Source organism: Mustela erminea, chromosome 9, assembly GCF_009829155.1.
Source record: "Mustela erminea isolate mMusErm1 chromosome 9, mMusErm1.Pri, whole genome shotgun sequence".
In the NCBI taxonomy this organism is placed as follows: domain Eukaryota; kingdom Metazoa; phylum Chordata; class Mammalia; order Carnivora; family Mustelidae; genus Mustela; species Mustela erminea.
This window is the reverse complement of record NC_045622.1, coordinates 15,430,831-15,446,209: the sequence shown is the minus strand read 5'-3', so window position 1 is coordinate 15,446,209 and position 15,379 is coordinate 15,430,831. Positions and strand designations below refer to the sequence as shown.

At 55.2% G+C, this 15,379-nt stretch overlaps 2 long non-coding RNA genes across 2 annotated transcripts in view; one reads left to right on the top strand and one right to left on the bottom strand.

Annotated features, from left to right (window-relative positions):
* Positions 1 to 15,379, bottom strand: part of LOC116598736 — a 135,532-nt gene that overhangs the window by 17,949 nt on the left and 102,204 nt on the right. The window lies entirely within an intron of this gene.
* The window catches only part of LOC116598737, a 30,930-nt gene that overhangs the window by 9,207 nt on the left and 6,344 nt on the right, over positions 1 to 15,379 (top strand). Inside the window, exon 4 of the long non-coding RNA XR_004289149.1 lies at positions 380 to 561. This is a non-coding gene — a long non-coding RNA (uncharacterized LOC116598737). The remainder of the gene's footprint in view (positions 1 to 379; positions 562 to 15,379) is intronic.

Genomic DNA, 15,379 nt, shown 5'->3' with positions numbered 1-15,379 from the left:
GCAAAATGAGAATGTGGGCAGAAATAATCTCTTGGAGCCAACCACAGTGGGGCCAGGAGCAGGACCCACCCTGCCTCTCGGGGGGCCCTCTCCAAAGCCCCCCCGACCAGTGATCCACAGGGACACAGCTTAGCGGTGCATATAAATGATTTGTGACCAATTTTGTTAACACCTTCACCAAAGCCCTGTGTTCTCTGTTGCCACTGACAGACTGCTTTTCTGCTTCTCGCTCTCCCTCCCTCCATACCTCATAATTCTTCATGGCTCCCTTTTCTCCCCTCACTCCCACACCTCCCCATCTCATCCCAACGCTTGGCTCTGAGGCGCTCTGTCCCTGTTTTGCCCCCTTCTGCCACCTCTCCCTCTGCCTCATTTCTAGGGCTCTCACCTAAAGGACACAGACATCCACTATGCAGAGCTGGAGACCTCCGCCCTGGAGCTCGGGTCAGAGTCACGGACCACCGTGTCGGGGCCCAGAGAGGCTGTGGAATACGCCACCATCCAGCTGAGCCCACCCTAGCACAGGACCCGTAGCCACCCAGCCCCACCTCCGGACTACAGGTACACTCTGCCCACCACCCTCCCGCCCTGTTGGCCTCTCCTCACCTCCCCAGCAGGACAAATGCATGGAGGGCTGGAGGGTGCAGGGGAGGAGGGTGAGGCATGTGGAGAAGAACGTACCTACCCCCAGGTGCCCCGGGGGTGCTGGAACACAGTCTCACTTCCGCCAACAATTTACTGTTACCTCGAGCTTATCATTTCCCCTCTGGGAGACTCAGTTTCCCCACCGGTGAAACAAGGAGGTTAGAACCAACATTTAGGGATCCTTCCTCCTCCAGTGGTCCCCATTTATCCTTCTGTGGCTCCCATGGGCACACACCTCTTCCAGCAGCTGCCTCACTGCCAGCATCATGGTTGGCCTCTTAGCCTCACCAGGCATGTGGGTGCTCCACTTTATTTTCTAATCACGGGGCCTCATGGTCAAGGCTGCAAGCTCCCATCTCCTCTTGACCTCCCTTGGCTCAGTTGAGCAGCTTGGTTCAACCAACCTTGAGTGAGCAGCTGTTCTGTGCCAGGCACCGTGCTAAGGGCTCCGGTTTCAGAGAGGAACAAGGCAAGTTCCTGCCCAGGGGCTCCCGGGGGAGCCCCTGGGCAGGAAGGGGAACTGCTGGGCTCTGCAGGGGCGAGTGAGCAGGGCTCTCTCTGCAGCCTGGGTCCTGGCGTGGCATGGAGGCCATGGAGCAGAGAATCAGGGACACAGTATGGTCATCGGGGATTCGGCAAACATATGAGCCTCCCTGAGGGGTTAAAGGAAGCTGAAGGCCCCTCAAACTAAGACACTAGAATCACAGGGCTGGAGACTCTAATCCGAGGGCGCACTGCTCCGGCGGCAGGTAAGCAAGCCTGAGCTCAAGGCCCTGTGCTTGAGCAGGACGGCGGAGGACGGAGAAAGGGACAGGATGGAGAAGGTCAGGACTGGCCAGGAGAAACACAGTGGTGCTGAGCACGAGAAAAGTCCCAGGAGGCCGGTGAGGGTTGGCATTTCGGGGAGGACCCAGGAGGTACTCTCTGGTGACCCCTGTAGAACATTTCCTCCACTGGGTCCTGGGGCCCAGAGGGGCCAGGACTCTGCTCCCCAACCATCCCATGGGTGTTCTCCACCCCGCTGCCTCTCAGCAGCACCCCGTCTACCCCCAGCCACCTTTACAGCCAGAATTTCACCCAGCCCCACAGCCCACATCAGGTATGGAGGAGTGAAGACCCAGAGGGATACAGGGTCCTCCCCAAGGCCCCTGTTCGGCTGTCCCTGGAAAACCTGGCATTGTTCCCCTCTCTGAGGACGGGCTGGACAGAAGAGCTACAGCAGAGCCTTCTTGGGAGGTCTGGGCCCCAGGGAGGCACAGCGGGAGGAGGGTGTGACGCTTACAGTGAGACCGGCTTGGGCGGGGAGGGGACAGGAAAAAGGGGCATTAATCCCATAGATCCTAATTTGGAAGCCCTCCCAGCCTCTCTGAAGTAGGGAATTGGGGCGGGTACAATCCTGGGTGCTCCTAGCAGCAACCCAGGCCAGGGAAGGGTTCTGCTGCTGCCGCCCTTATCAGCTTTCATTTGGCAACCCTCCCCCCACCCCCGCCAAACATTCCCACTGCCAGCAGAGCTAAGGGGTGCCGTTGGATCCCAGGGAGGCCCTGTGTTTGGGTCTGAAAGGCTCTGGGTTCCGGGTACCCAGGCAGTGTGCGTGGGAGTGCAGAGCGAAAGCACAGGGCAGGGCGGGGGCCTTGAGCTGCTGGATTGGGAGGAGGAGGCGGCTGCTGGGCAGGAGCGGGTGGGTTGGCCTCTCCAGCTCCCAGGCCCTGGCCCCTTCCCACCATGTGTTCTTACTTCCCTGCTTACGGCAGCCCTGAAGGAGGAACTGCGATGTCAGACAGGAACAGGTGCACAGCCACGAGGGCAGACCCTTCCCGTCATGGCAAACCTGGGCCATGAACCCCAGAAGTCCAGGGGTGAGCACCTCACCTCCCTCTCACCCCATCCCTTGGGCCATTTGATGCCTTCAATGAGACCTTGGCCAGAAACATGTTGGAGCCTCTGGATCACTTGACCAATGATCAGCCAGCGGCCCAACTAGCCAGACAGAGGTGCCTCTGCTGGGAGAGGGGATGGTAGGTGAGGGACCGGTGGGCTTCACTGGGTAGGCTCACCCCAGAGCCCAGATTCCAGGGCAGAACTGCCCACACCCCGTTCCCAGGCTACTCTCTCCCGTGCCTCCCCCCACCCCATGCCCCAAGGCCAAACTCAGCCTTTTTCTGTTTCCCTGCCCCTGGCCTGGCCAGTTCCTGTCTGCCCACAGCATTTCTGGTTTCTGTTTCCCCAGTCTCTCTTCCCCACCAGCCTTTCACTCTCCCTTCCACCAGCTGCTGGCTTCCCGGTTCTCATTCACACATCTGTTCTCTCTCCGGGCTCTGCACTTCCCCCTACCCTCCCTTCTCTCTCCCACCCTGGCTTCTCCTGGCCTTTCATCTCCCCCTTCCTGGAGCTCACCCCACTGAAGCTGCCGGTTCCAGAGGCCGGGACTTCAAAAGGAGATCAAAGCTGGGTTGCCCCATCAAAGCCTGGGCTCTACCAGGAACACCCCCCCCCACCCCGCCGCCCTTAGACTATAACTCTCCCTGACAGGCCAGAGTCCCACATCCCGGCACCCCAGGAAGCACGTTCTCGGCCAGAGCCCCAGGTTGGAAAGGCTGCTGTGTTGGTTGGAAAGTTCCCAGTGCTTGGGATTCAAAAATCTAGCCGGAAACCTAATACAGCCAGCCCCGTCCTGGCTGTGTGACCTTGGGTAGGTCACTGAACCTCTCTGATACATAGCCACTTTATGTCTGAGTGGACTATTGTTCACCTTATGGGATTGACAGGCGGATTAAGGGAGGGGATGCAGGTCAAGTACCTGGTACTATGCCTGTCTTATAATAGCCGCTCATAAATTGTTGCTCTGAATATTACTGCTCTTAGAAAGTCCTCCAGAAACGAGAATGTGTCAAGATAAGAGCGGAAGTTTCCACAGAGTGAGGCCTGCTGCTGCCCTGAAAGGCAGGGATCCAAACATCTCAGTTTGGGGCCCCGAAGGACCGGCTCCATCTGAACCCGCTCTCGGCCCGGGGCCTTCACCAGGCTATGGCGATCACTTGGAAGCCCACACCCCCTCCCAGCCACTCGGGCCCAGTTGGAAGCCCACACCCCCTCCCAGCCACTCGGCCCTGCGGCCAGCCTGGGCCCTCCTGGCGCGGCCAGCCTGGGCCCTCCCGGCCCGGCAGCCCCTTCTCCCCAACCCAGCCTCTGGCCCGGGTCCTCACTCTCAGCCTCAGCTCGGCCCCACAACCCTCAAGGGGATGATGGCGTCTGGATGGGGTGAAAGGTGGGGCTGGGAGGCCGAAGCTGCATTTAGGAAACTTTTCTTGGCTCTGAACATCAGGGAACTTCAAGGAGGACGTGACTTGAGCAAGTCCCTAAGCCTCCTGAAGCTTGTTTTCTCATTTGTAAAATAAGGGGTTAGCTGCTTCAAATCCCCCTTTGGCTGCAGGCTGTGCATACATTATAATTTTAAAGAACCAAGAAGGCAGAGCTGGAGGCTTTCTGAGCCCCTCAGGACCAGGAGGCTAGAAGCTGATCTGCAGTCTACATGGCTTCCCGCAGCCGGCAGACGGGGCCACTCGCTGCCTCTCCCAGAGCCTCTCAATCACACCAGCAAGTGACGGAGGCTCAAGGATGTGATGGGGGCATATGGAAAGGGGCATATGGGAGCTGAGAGCTGAGGCACACAGGCCGGCCTGGGTGCTACCAGCCCACCCCACAGCCTGGGACCCTGGCACCTCCTCACCCCCAGCCCAGCACTGGCCCCAACCTGGAAAACTGTCCCCTTTCCCCCGAATCCCCTCCCTGACCCCCCTGTCCCCAGGCTCCCCACGGCAGCATCCCACCTTCCAGATCGCCTGCCCCCACACACCAAGAAAAGCAACCTGCTCCCTCCCAGCTTCCTGGCTCAGTAAGCCCCCCACCCCCCCAAACACACACACACACCAGGGTCCCCTAGGTGCTGAGGGCCCACACCAGAGCTGCCCAGTTGCCCGTGATAACAAATGAACTCCACATCTGTGCCCTTCAGGGCGTGAGCCCCATACTGTTACTCAATACAATGTTGCCTCATCTTCATTTTAACTTACACAGCGGCACAAGGCAAGGCACCGCCATACTGAACTGCACAAAGTGGCCACCAAAACGTCAGGCCTCTGGCCCTCTCCTCAGGAGACACGCTCAGCAGTGGGCACTGTCCAAAGCAGGCTTGTGGGATGGTGGGAGGCTGGGCAAGAGAAGTTCCTACCCCCTGAGCTCCACACGCTAGGGCAGCCTCGAGCAGCCACTGTCCAGTGGTGACCAGGCCCAGGGCAGGGCGGGCGAGCGGAGGGTGGGGCGCCGCCCTGAGCAGCAAGTTGCCACTTCATGCCACAAACCCCTTCGTGGTGGTCTGCGGACTGGGAGCCCCCAAGACTGAGCCCCGCTCCCAGGCCTTCTGATGAGTTTTCCCTTCCCTTCCCAGGGACGGCCTTTGCTCCAGGGAACCCCTCGGCGCCTCAGGTGTTCCTCCTCCTCTCTAGACCTGGGAGAGCAGGAGACCCAGGCTCACACCTGGAAGGGGCTTGGGAGAGTCTTATGTTCGACACCTTGGGAGGCCACGAGCAGCCCAGGCCAACCAGACCAGACAGGCCAGGCCGGCCAGGGGCAGAGAGGGCAGGGAAGCCTTCCCCAGAGCGGTCAGGCTCCACTGCCCATTAGGCAGATGCACTCTGGCCTCCCCGGTCTCAGCTGCCCTGGTCTTTGGTGGACCCTAAGAAACGGGGTTGGTGGGGTGGGGCTCCCCCTGCTGGACAGTCCTGGAAATGACCTCAGCCTCCCCCAGCGTGAACTCCACTAGGGCAGTTGCTGTAGATGCGGTCTCAGGCACCTGGAGACCCTGAGATGTCCCAGCCAGGCTCAGGGATGTGGGCTAACCCACCTCCTAACCCACCTCCCAGCAGACGGTTACGGGGGCGGGGGAGGAGATGGAGTAGGCATCTTTCTCACCAGTCCCCTTCCTCCACCCTCCCTCTGCCTCTCCGCTCTTTCCCTGGAACTCTGGGATGAGACCTGCCAGGCCCCTAACACTCCAGAGCCACCCTCACATCTGGGAAGACCACTTCCTGTTGCTGCTTGCCCCCCTGCCCCCGTTCCATCACCCCTGGGGCCACTTCCTCCAGCCTCTTCACTGGCCTCCCTGAGCTCCTTACCTGCCTCTAATGGCCATCCACATAGAAGACTCTGGCCCCTCTCACATACTCACCCTGGCCCCCAGCTGCTACTCGAGGCCAGCCCAGGACAGAAGCCTCATCCTGCATCCCAGTCCCCTCTGCCCAGACCCACAGAGCCCTGAGATTCCACTTCCCTCCGGCCCCACACTTGAAGGGACAGGGGTGAATTTGTGAGTGAAGGATTACAGTCCGTGCCCTCACCCCCCTCCACGGTCAAGTGTGTGCAGGTGTGCATGCCTCCTATCGCACACTCTCCATCCTCTCACAGAAGCTTCCAGACAGCAGCCCTGATTCCCCCTCGGCCTCTCAAACAGAGCAGCATCCAGGCCTCTAGGGCTGAGACCACTGCCCTTCATCTCCTGCCCCAAGAGGCAGTTCCCCCAGCTTTCCAGAACTGCTCGAATCGCCTCCAAACTCAAATAGCAAGCTCCTGCTTCCTACTCCTCACCGTCTCAGGCATATGGTCAGATCCCCTAAACAAGCCAAGCAATTCAGACCAGATCGAAGCTTCTGCTGGCCACTCAGAGCCTGGGTCACCTCTATTTCATTAGCTTCCCTTGCCCACTGTCATAAACAAAGAAGTCTAAGAGGCCTGGGGGCTCCTCAACCACGAGATCTTCAGGCAGGAAACTCGCAACGCCTCTAGGCCAGTCCAATGCCTATCAGGTCCTGCCTGGACTGGGGGAGAGCCAGCCCAGGAAGCCACAGAGAGAGCCTTCCACCTTCTAGACTCCTGGCCTAGCACAGGCTCCATCTCTAGAGCATGCTCCTGCGCCATTGATGGAGAGGGCCCTAGGGACATTTGTGCAGGACCAAGGTTGCCATCTCTGCCTACAGGCTACCAAACCCTGGAAGGGCAAGGGGGATGGGGGAGCAGTGTGGTCTGACTGCCACAGTCCCCAGAGCCCTGGACCAGAAGGCAGCTATCTCCAAGCCCCGAGTCGGCCTTCTCCTTACTCCTAGGCCAATGAGGGCCAGGGGACACCAGATCAGACTGGCTCATGGGAACAATGATGGGAAGGGGGCAGGAATGGGTCAGCCCCGGCAGCTTAGGAAAGCCTCCATCTTCTAGATAGGATAAACTCCTCCTCTCCTACAATGCCCCATCTCTTCTAGGCCTCCCTGGACTGAAGAGGCTTCAGGGGACCTTCGTCTTCCCCACCAACACTTCCTCTCCCACCCAAGATCCATTATGGGGATCCACTGAAGATGAAGCCAACCCTCACAGAGGCTCAGGGAGCTCTGGAGGAGAAAGGCCCAGCAGAGTGCCAGGGCAGCGGAAGAGAGTGTATAGATGAAGAGGCCTAAGAAGGATCTGGGCCCATATAACCTTTCTGGCCTTGGACGAGAAAAGCAGTTCATGCCATCACCCATATTTCTCGCCAGTGTCCCATCCCCAAGACTTGCCCCCACCAACCAGAGCACAGTCCTCACCCCCAAACCAGAACTGTGCACCCAGCTATGAGAGGTGTGCAGAAGGGCCGCAAACGGACTAGGTGTCCCCGCACAAACAGACTTGTATAGAGAAGGTCTTAAACCTGCAAACATCCAGACCCAGCCTAGGCCTGTAACCTGGGTTCTGTCTTTTATTATAAGACAGGGTGGATCACTGTATCATTAATCACTCTATCCTGATTTCAACGAGACATTTGTCCAAAAGTGAATGGGACAGAGAAGCAATGGGCTGTGTGGTGCCACTAGAAGGGCTGCAAAGGTCTGTGCCCTGAGCTTTGCAGTGTTGTTTTACAGAATTCTGTCGTTGGCCTAGTTCCAACTTCTTCATCGATTCTTTGAATGAAGAAATTGTGCTCATCAAAAGAGACAGAGTTGAAAGGAATTTGGAGGTATTCTGTAGTTAAACTGGTAATCCAAAAGGTCTGTAAAAGATGTAAGGTGAAATCAGAACCCCAAATTTAAATTTAACAGAGATGAATATAAAGTCCTTTATTTAGGTTCAAAACTCAGTCACATGCATTTGGGATTAGAAATTCCTACTTTAGTTGTAGGTCATGTAAACCATTTCATCGACAGCCTATTTAAAACGAGGTTAACAGCTTTGGGGATTTGTTTAAGTTGGTAGATGGTTAACTCAGCTTACATCAATGATGTGACCACATCAATGTCCTGTTTGTTTGTTTGTTTGCTTGCTTGCTTGCAGGTATGTTTATTTGTTTTGTTTTGTTTTGTTTTTATATATTTCTCCCCCATTAGCCTCAGTCTATGCACCTTGCCTTCAAGTCAGTTCTCCTTGTGGTCACAGCATGGCTGCCACAGTTCCAACCATCACATCTAGGTTCAGATTTCTAAGAGAAAAAGAGGCCAGCTCTTCTTCTGTCTTTTTAAAAGGGAGGGAATCTTTCCCAGAAGCCCCAGGCTTCTCCTCCACTTCCAGAGCCAGAATTATGTCACAAGGCCATATTTAGGCCACATGTAGGCCATTGCCTAAATCATTCATTGGGAGGGGAAATGGGCTCCCTATGACTCCATAAGCCAGTTATGATTCTCCCTTTGGCACATGGAAGGGGGTGGGTACTTGCTTAAAATTAGGTTTTGAGTTAGGAAGGAGGAAAGGGGGTGACAGAAGAGAGATGATTAGTTTCCTCTTCCTCTGCTGCCCAGTTTCCTCTTCACATCTGGGCAGCAAAGACTCTCTAAGGAGACTGGCCTGAAAACACAGGCAAGGCCAGAGCAGGGGCTTCTGGGCCAATCCCAGCCTCCTTCTGCCCAAGTGTGGGCTCTCAGCCCAGCCTGGGACGGAATTAACACCCACTGTTGCAACAGATGACTACGGAGCCACTATTGTGCCTAAAACAAAAGGATCCAAAGAGAACTGTCCATTTGATTCCTGATTCAAAGCGCTTACAGTATAATTGGAGGAAGGAGACAGGAATACATGATGGAACCAAAAAATAGTAATTCCATTTTCATAAACCACACATGAAAATCAGCCAGCTTTCTCATGCCGAAATAGGAAAATAGTCATTTAAGATTGGCGCTCAGCAGCACAAGAGCGGGGACACAAGGAAGAAAAGCAGTGTTATTACCATAACTACATTTAGTTAATAGTTATAGCTGGCAGTAACAACAGCAAAAATGGCTATTTCCGGAGAGAGGAAGACCATCCCTTGCTTGGGGAGAGTCACCAGGGAGACTGGGCAGCAAGGAAAGATACAAGGAGGTGACCTTCCCCCAGCAGATTGGTGCCCGCCTCACTTCTGAGATCTTTCTATCCTCGCTACAAGTAAATTAGGACCTTATATAATGGGGGGGTGTTTGTTTGTTTGTTTGTTTGTTTAAGAATAGTAACTCCTGAATTTCTAAGAGTGCCCTCGGTGTTGGGCCCAGTGGGAGCTTTAGATACATTATCTAGTTTGATTCTGAATGAGCCACGTGCTCTCTTGAAGCCCTCTCTGGAGTCACTCTTTCCTTTAATATTCAAACATGGCTCCACTCTGCTGGCTCTCCAAGATTTCTGAGAATTGCCAGGAATTACCTGGCACTTTCTTAATCCCCCCCACTCCCTCACCCCCACACACACACTCTGATTTCCTCTTCTTTCTCAATTTTGCTCTGAGTTCCAGAGTCCCTGTCTTTTTGTCTACATGCTGACTTGCAGAAGTGGGGATTCTGAAACCAGAACTGGGGTGGGGGCAGGGAGAATCCAGGAAGGCTGCCTGGAAGAGGGTGGGAGAGATTCTGCCTTTTCCTTCATCCCCCTCCCCCCAACCCCAAATATTACTGATCAGAAGGCAGAACCTATAAGAGAATTTTACTGAAAGTTGGGAGTACCTGGAGAAGAGCTAGATATTTTCTGAGGCTAGCAAATCGCTTGAAATTTAAAAACTGACCTCCTGTCCCTGCAAGTCTCTCCTCTGCCCTCCACACCTCCTGAGTTGTCTCTTCAGCCTCTACCCTCCAGTCCAGCTATTGGGCCCTCTCACACCTGCCCCACACCAGTTTGGCTCTCTCTGCCCACATTTCCTCTGGGGGCGAGGGCTGCCTGGAGAGCTTTATCTGTCACCTTCAAAAGGGTCCTTTTCCAAAACAAGGATCCCTGTCTCCCTGCCAGCCATTAGCGCCTTTCTCTAGAATGCAAAAGCAGCTAGAGACACACGCTTGATTCACGACAATCTGTGACACAGTGACCACCGTTTACACAGGAAGGAACTGAGGCTTAGTGTGTGCACACTAAGAGAAGTCACAGAGCTCCAGTGCATTTGAAACAGTTCTGCTGGCCCCAGACCCACCCCCTTTTAACCATGACCTCATCTGCAAAGAGGCGAGGCTGAGGGAACCTTGGAGGTCAGGGAACGTGCCAGACGGAAAGCAGAGGCACCCGTGGAGCCCAGACCAGCTGAGCCCACCAGCAGGCCAGAGCAGGGCCGGATGCAGGGAGCCTGGAAGGAGGCTGGAACAGAGGCAGACCCCCCACACACCTTAGCCTGAGGGCCCCAGGGAAGGTGATCAGGGGTAGATCAGGAGGCTAAGGAGGAGGGAAAAAATAGACAAGTGGGTCAAATCCAACAGGACGACTGACCTTGGAGGGTTGGGAGAGAGGTGGCAGGAATCGCCCAGATTTCTGATAGGCAACTAGGTCTCTCTTCACTGAGGTAGTGACCATGGTGGGAAGGGGGGGGGGCGTGTTTACAGTGTGTCCCAGTTGGCACACGGGGAGATGAAGGTGCCTAGGAGACACCCAAGCAGAGAGACGTCCTTAGGCGTATGTATGTCAGGATATGGCGTTGCTGCTGCTGAGGCAAGCCCGCACTGAAGAGGCGGTCATGGGCCTATGGATGGTAATTAAAGTCAAGGGGAGGATGAGCTCATGCAGGGCAGCCTGTGGAGGGAGGGGAGGGGGGCCTCAGATACAGCCCACAAGCGCTCCTGGGGAAGGAAGGAGCCCAGGAGAGCAACCAGACCATGGCGGGGGCCAGGGGGAGATGGAGAGCAGCCATTCGGATCAGGGGGCAGGAAGGAGGGACAGGGAATCCAACAGGAAGGCTTCCGTGTTCTCAAAAGCCTGAGTCAGAGGCTTAACACCTGGAAGCCGATTTTTATTGGCTTGAAAAGTAAATGAGAAGTAGGAACATAGGACAGCAAGAGATGAGTGGGGAGGGGAAGATTAGATGTGGTCTGAAGGGTCGGGAGGGCGAAGGAGAGAGGGTTTGGTTGGAGGAAGGGACAGGGTCGAACAAGCACAGGGGATCATGGGAAGGAGCCAGCAACGATGGGCAGGAGCACTGCAGAAGGCAGAAGGGAAGGCTCAGGTGGAGACAGACCAGAGACCTTTGTGGCTCAGGGACAGAGGCTCCCCCCAGCCTCTCCTAAAGACAGCCTCTGTCGGAAACATCTGAACCTAGAGAAATCCATTAGGAAAGCTGGGCCTGGGCACCAGCCGTGGTCCCAGGAGGGTCACAGAAGGAGCAGAGATGGCTCCTGATGGACCGTGCTGGCCCCACAGCAGGACCGAGAGCCAGAGGATGGGGAAGCAGTGCTCGGGAAATGCTGTGGCAGCTCGGGTCCTTCTGGGCCGCCCAGAACCCCCCTGCCTGCCTCCTTGCATGGGCCTCCTGGAGCTGCCCCTGCTGGCCTGCATGGACCTGGGCCTCTGGGTCCCTCTGCTCTCTGGGACTAACCTCTGCCCTCTGGGACTAACCTGTCTCCCACCCGGTGTGGAGCATCCTGGCTCCCAGCTCCTTGATGCATAGCAGAGAATGTCCAAGAGCCCTGGTGCCCGAAGAGCTCAAGCTTTTCGTTGAGCCTGTCCTCCCCACAGCCTCCTACAAGATGGCCTAGACCCAACTCCTCTGGCCTCCCTTGCATGTCCCCAGCTTGCTCAGCTCCACCAGCAAACCCGTTTCTATGCCATGATTACAGCAGCATTCGTGACCCATGCCACTTCCTCATTTTTCCATGGAACGCACCACGCGGATCACCCACCCCACTCCCAGCCCCTCGCCAACAGATCTGTCCCTGTCCCTGTGCAGTCTGCAACCTCCTCCAGAACTAGGCCTGTTAACTTGGCTTCTTTTCTCTCATTTATTCTAATGACAACCCTATGAAATAGGCATCACCATCTCCCTTTTATAAAAGAAAAAACCAAGGCACAACATGGTTAACGGCCCCCCAGCTTGTCAATGGCTGAACCTTGCCCTCCCCGCTTCAGAGTCTCCACCGCCTGCGAGTAGAGCCCACCCTCTGCTTCTCTTAGTGCAGGGTCTCCGAGTTCCTGTCTTGAGAGGCACCCTTCCCCTCCTTCTGTTTCCTCCCTCCTTCCTTCTCTCCCAACCCCCAACCAGCCTTTGGAGGGAAGGACATGTAGAGTCCAGAGCCCCAGGTCTGAGGCTGGCTCCCTGACCAGCCGGTAGCCTGCAGCAGGCTGTCCGAGTGGCTGCTCAGACCCCAAGTCCCCTCCTCCAACGAACTGAGGGTGCCCGTCTGGGCTCTGTCCTCTCCAGAAGGCACCGGAAGGAGCGAAAAGGTCGGTGATACAAAAGGGCTTTCGAAGGCTCTCACGGGCAAGGGGTGACTCTGATCAGAATCTTCTCCACGCAAAGTCCTGGCATCAGCAAATGACATGCTCACATGGGCCACAGCCACTGAGTTCCCTGGCCCCAGCTTTCCCCCGGCAAGCCCTTCGCTAGCCGGGTCATAAAAGGGTTTTCCTCTTCCCAGCGAATGTCAGGTGTCCTCTGACAGGGAGAAAAGGGAGCGGGAGGCTTTCCTTGCACTTCTGAAATCCCAGCCAAGAAAAGATGACAAGACTCATGTTTAATAAGCATTTATTACACACGGGACACTCGGCTGAGCACTGTGCGCATGGGACCTCATTTATTCCTCACAGAGGTTTCAGACTAAAATGCCACCATTCTTACTTTACAGAGAAGAGTATTTTTTTTTAAGATTTTATTTATTTATTAGACAGAGAGAGAAATCACAAGCAGGCAGAGAGGCAGGCAGAGAGAGAGAGCGGGGAAGCAGGCTCCCTGCTGAGCAGAGAGCCCGATGCGGGGCTCGATCCCAGGACTCTGAGATCATGACCTGAGCCGAAGGCAGCGGCTTAACCCACTGAGCCACCCAGGCACCCCAGAGAAGAGAATTAATTCATCCGAAGTAACAAAACTTTGAGGTCATGGATTCAGGACTTGGACCTGGCCCTGTGCGATCCCCAAACTCATGGTTCTCACATGAAGAAAAACTCAAACCTGCCTAAAGTCCTCCTGAAAGCCATGCCCCCAACCACAGCCTTGGCCCTGGGACTCCCAGTAGTTGCTGCGTTCCCTCCCTGGCTGCCTCTGCGCTAGGGCACCTGCTCTTCGAGGACATGGACCCTATTAAATTGCTCCTTGTGTCCCCAACCATCAGCAGCCATGGAAGGCATCGGCAAACACTAGCCGAATGACCAACCGGTCAGAGGATAATTTTTGTCTTAAGGATAAAATCATGACTCTCAAATACAAATATAAACTCAACCTGTTTCCAAAATCTTATTTTACTCCCTAGTTAATGGGGGAATCAGTGAGGTGTTGAGATTGGTTCAAAGAAAAACTCAAAAGAACCTCAAATATAAATGTCCTCGTCTGCTCGGGCTGTCACACCAAAATACCTCGGGCTGGGTGGCCTAAACAACAGAATTTACTGCTCCTGGTTCTGGAGGCTGGGAGTCCAAAGCCAGGGAGGGTAAGCACGGTAGGTGTCTGAGGAGAGCTCTCCCTCTGTCTCTCTGGCTCTGCCCTCCAAGGCCTTGGCTTGGGGTGTGCAAGGGGGTGAGGGCAGTGGCTCTCTAGTTTGGCGTTTTACAAGGACACTAATCCTACCCAATCAGAGCCCCACCCTATGACCTCAGTTCACCTCCCCTACCCGCCTCCTGGCAGTTTCCAGCTCCTAATTCAGCCCTGCAGGGGGTGAGGGCATCAACACATGAATTTGAAGGGAGAGGGATTCAAGCATTCCGTTGCTAATGGTAAGCAACGCTTGCATTCCAGGGAACCCAGGGGGCATTTTTAAAGACAACAATCATTTGCATTACAATTTCCAGAGCTGTAAAGCACCTCGAAGACAATGAAACAAAACAAGAATGTGGGGGCCTTTTGCAATGTTTCCCCCATAGAGTGATCAATGAAAACTGGTGTCAGGGCCCAGAGGCAGGAAACGCCCACTCCCCAGCCGTCCCTAATGCCATCTCCCTCCGACTGCGCTTTTCCATGCTTCCCTCTATCTCCACCGCCGGGGGATGGTCCTGCCGTCGGGCCCCTGGGTCTTCCGACTCCCACCCACAGTGATACTAAGGGCCAAAATTCGCATTTACAGCTTCCTTTGGAATGGAGTATCTCCTCTGTCTAGACTGGAGAAGCAGGTTGCTTTAACATGTCCTAAAAGGAGGCGGTTCTTGAATGCTGAGCGACTGGCCGACAGTCGGGGTACAGGTGGACAGGGGAGAAGAGAACCCCGCAGTGCTTGGGGCAGCTGCTCCCAACTGGCACTGGCCCACAGAAGAAGTGCTTAGCTTAGGAGTGAGGGCGCACTCTACATTCCTGCTGGAAAGGGGCATCCCCAGGCTACTTGGACCCCAAGGGCTCCTTACCGAGTGGGTGCTATTGGAAAGTTTCAACCCTTGCCACAAAGTGCACCTGAAAGAGGACAGAGAAGGCAAGAGGAAGCACAGGAGTGTGGAGGAGGTTCCCACAGGAAAAATCCATGGAAAGGGAACCCTGGGATGTCTCAATGCAAGGTAGAGCCCAGCTAGCTCACTGGGAAATTCAATCCTGACTTCAGATCCTCTGGAAACCCAACCTTTACTCTTGGGAAACGATTTCTGGTGTCTTTCTCTGCCTTCCTTTTATGAAGGCCAAGTTCTACCTGCAAAACGGAGTTTGTGGTGCAGATCCACAGTGTTTATCTCTGGAAAAACAGTCCACGCAGACTGGCCAAGATCCACATCAACAAGGGACTGCTCCCATCTCTAGCCTGAACTAGCAATAACCTTGAACCATCTGGCTCAGTCTGCAGAGGCTGCTGGAACAGAGTACCATAACGGCATGGCTTACGAACAACAGAAATTTATTTCTCACCCTTCTGGAGGCTGGAGCAGCATGGTCAGACAGAAAAGAGAACAAGAGACATCTCTAGGGCCATTTATAAGGGCACCAATCCCATCATGAGGGCTCCATCCCCATGACCTCATCACCTCCCAAAGGCCCCACCTACAAAGGCCATCATACTGTGGAGATGGGGCTAAGATTTCAACAGATACTAGGTCCAGATACTGGGACACAGATACTGGGTCCATTGCAACTGGCCAGCTCCCACCCATCCCACCCAAGTGCCAGCCATCTTTCTAGACATGTTAGCTTGGTCATTTTCCTGCCTAAAACTTTCTGACCTCCAGTCCCCTGCAGGGTAAGGCCCATGATGTGCAAGGCGTGCCACACCAGCACTGCTCACAGCCCCAGGCTCCTCTCTTCACTCCCTGACCCCCACTTTGTGTCCAACACCACCAACACTCAGTAGTTCTCTGTCCACACTGGGCCATTTCTCCA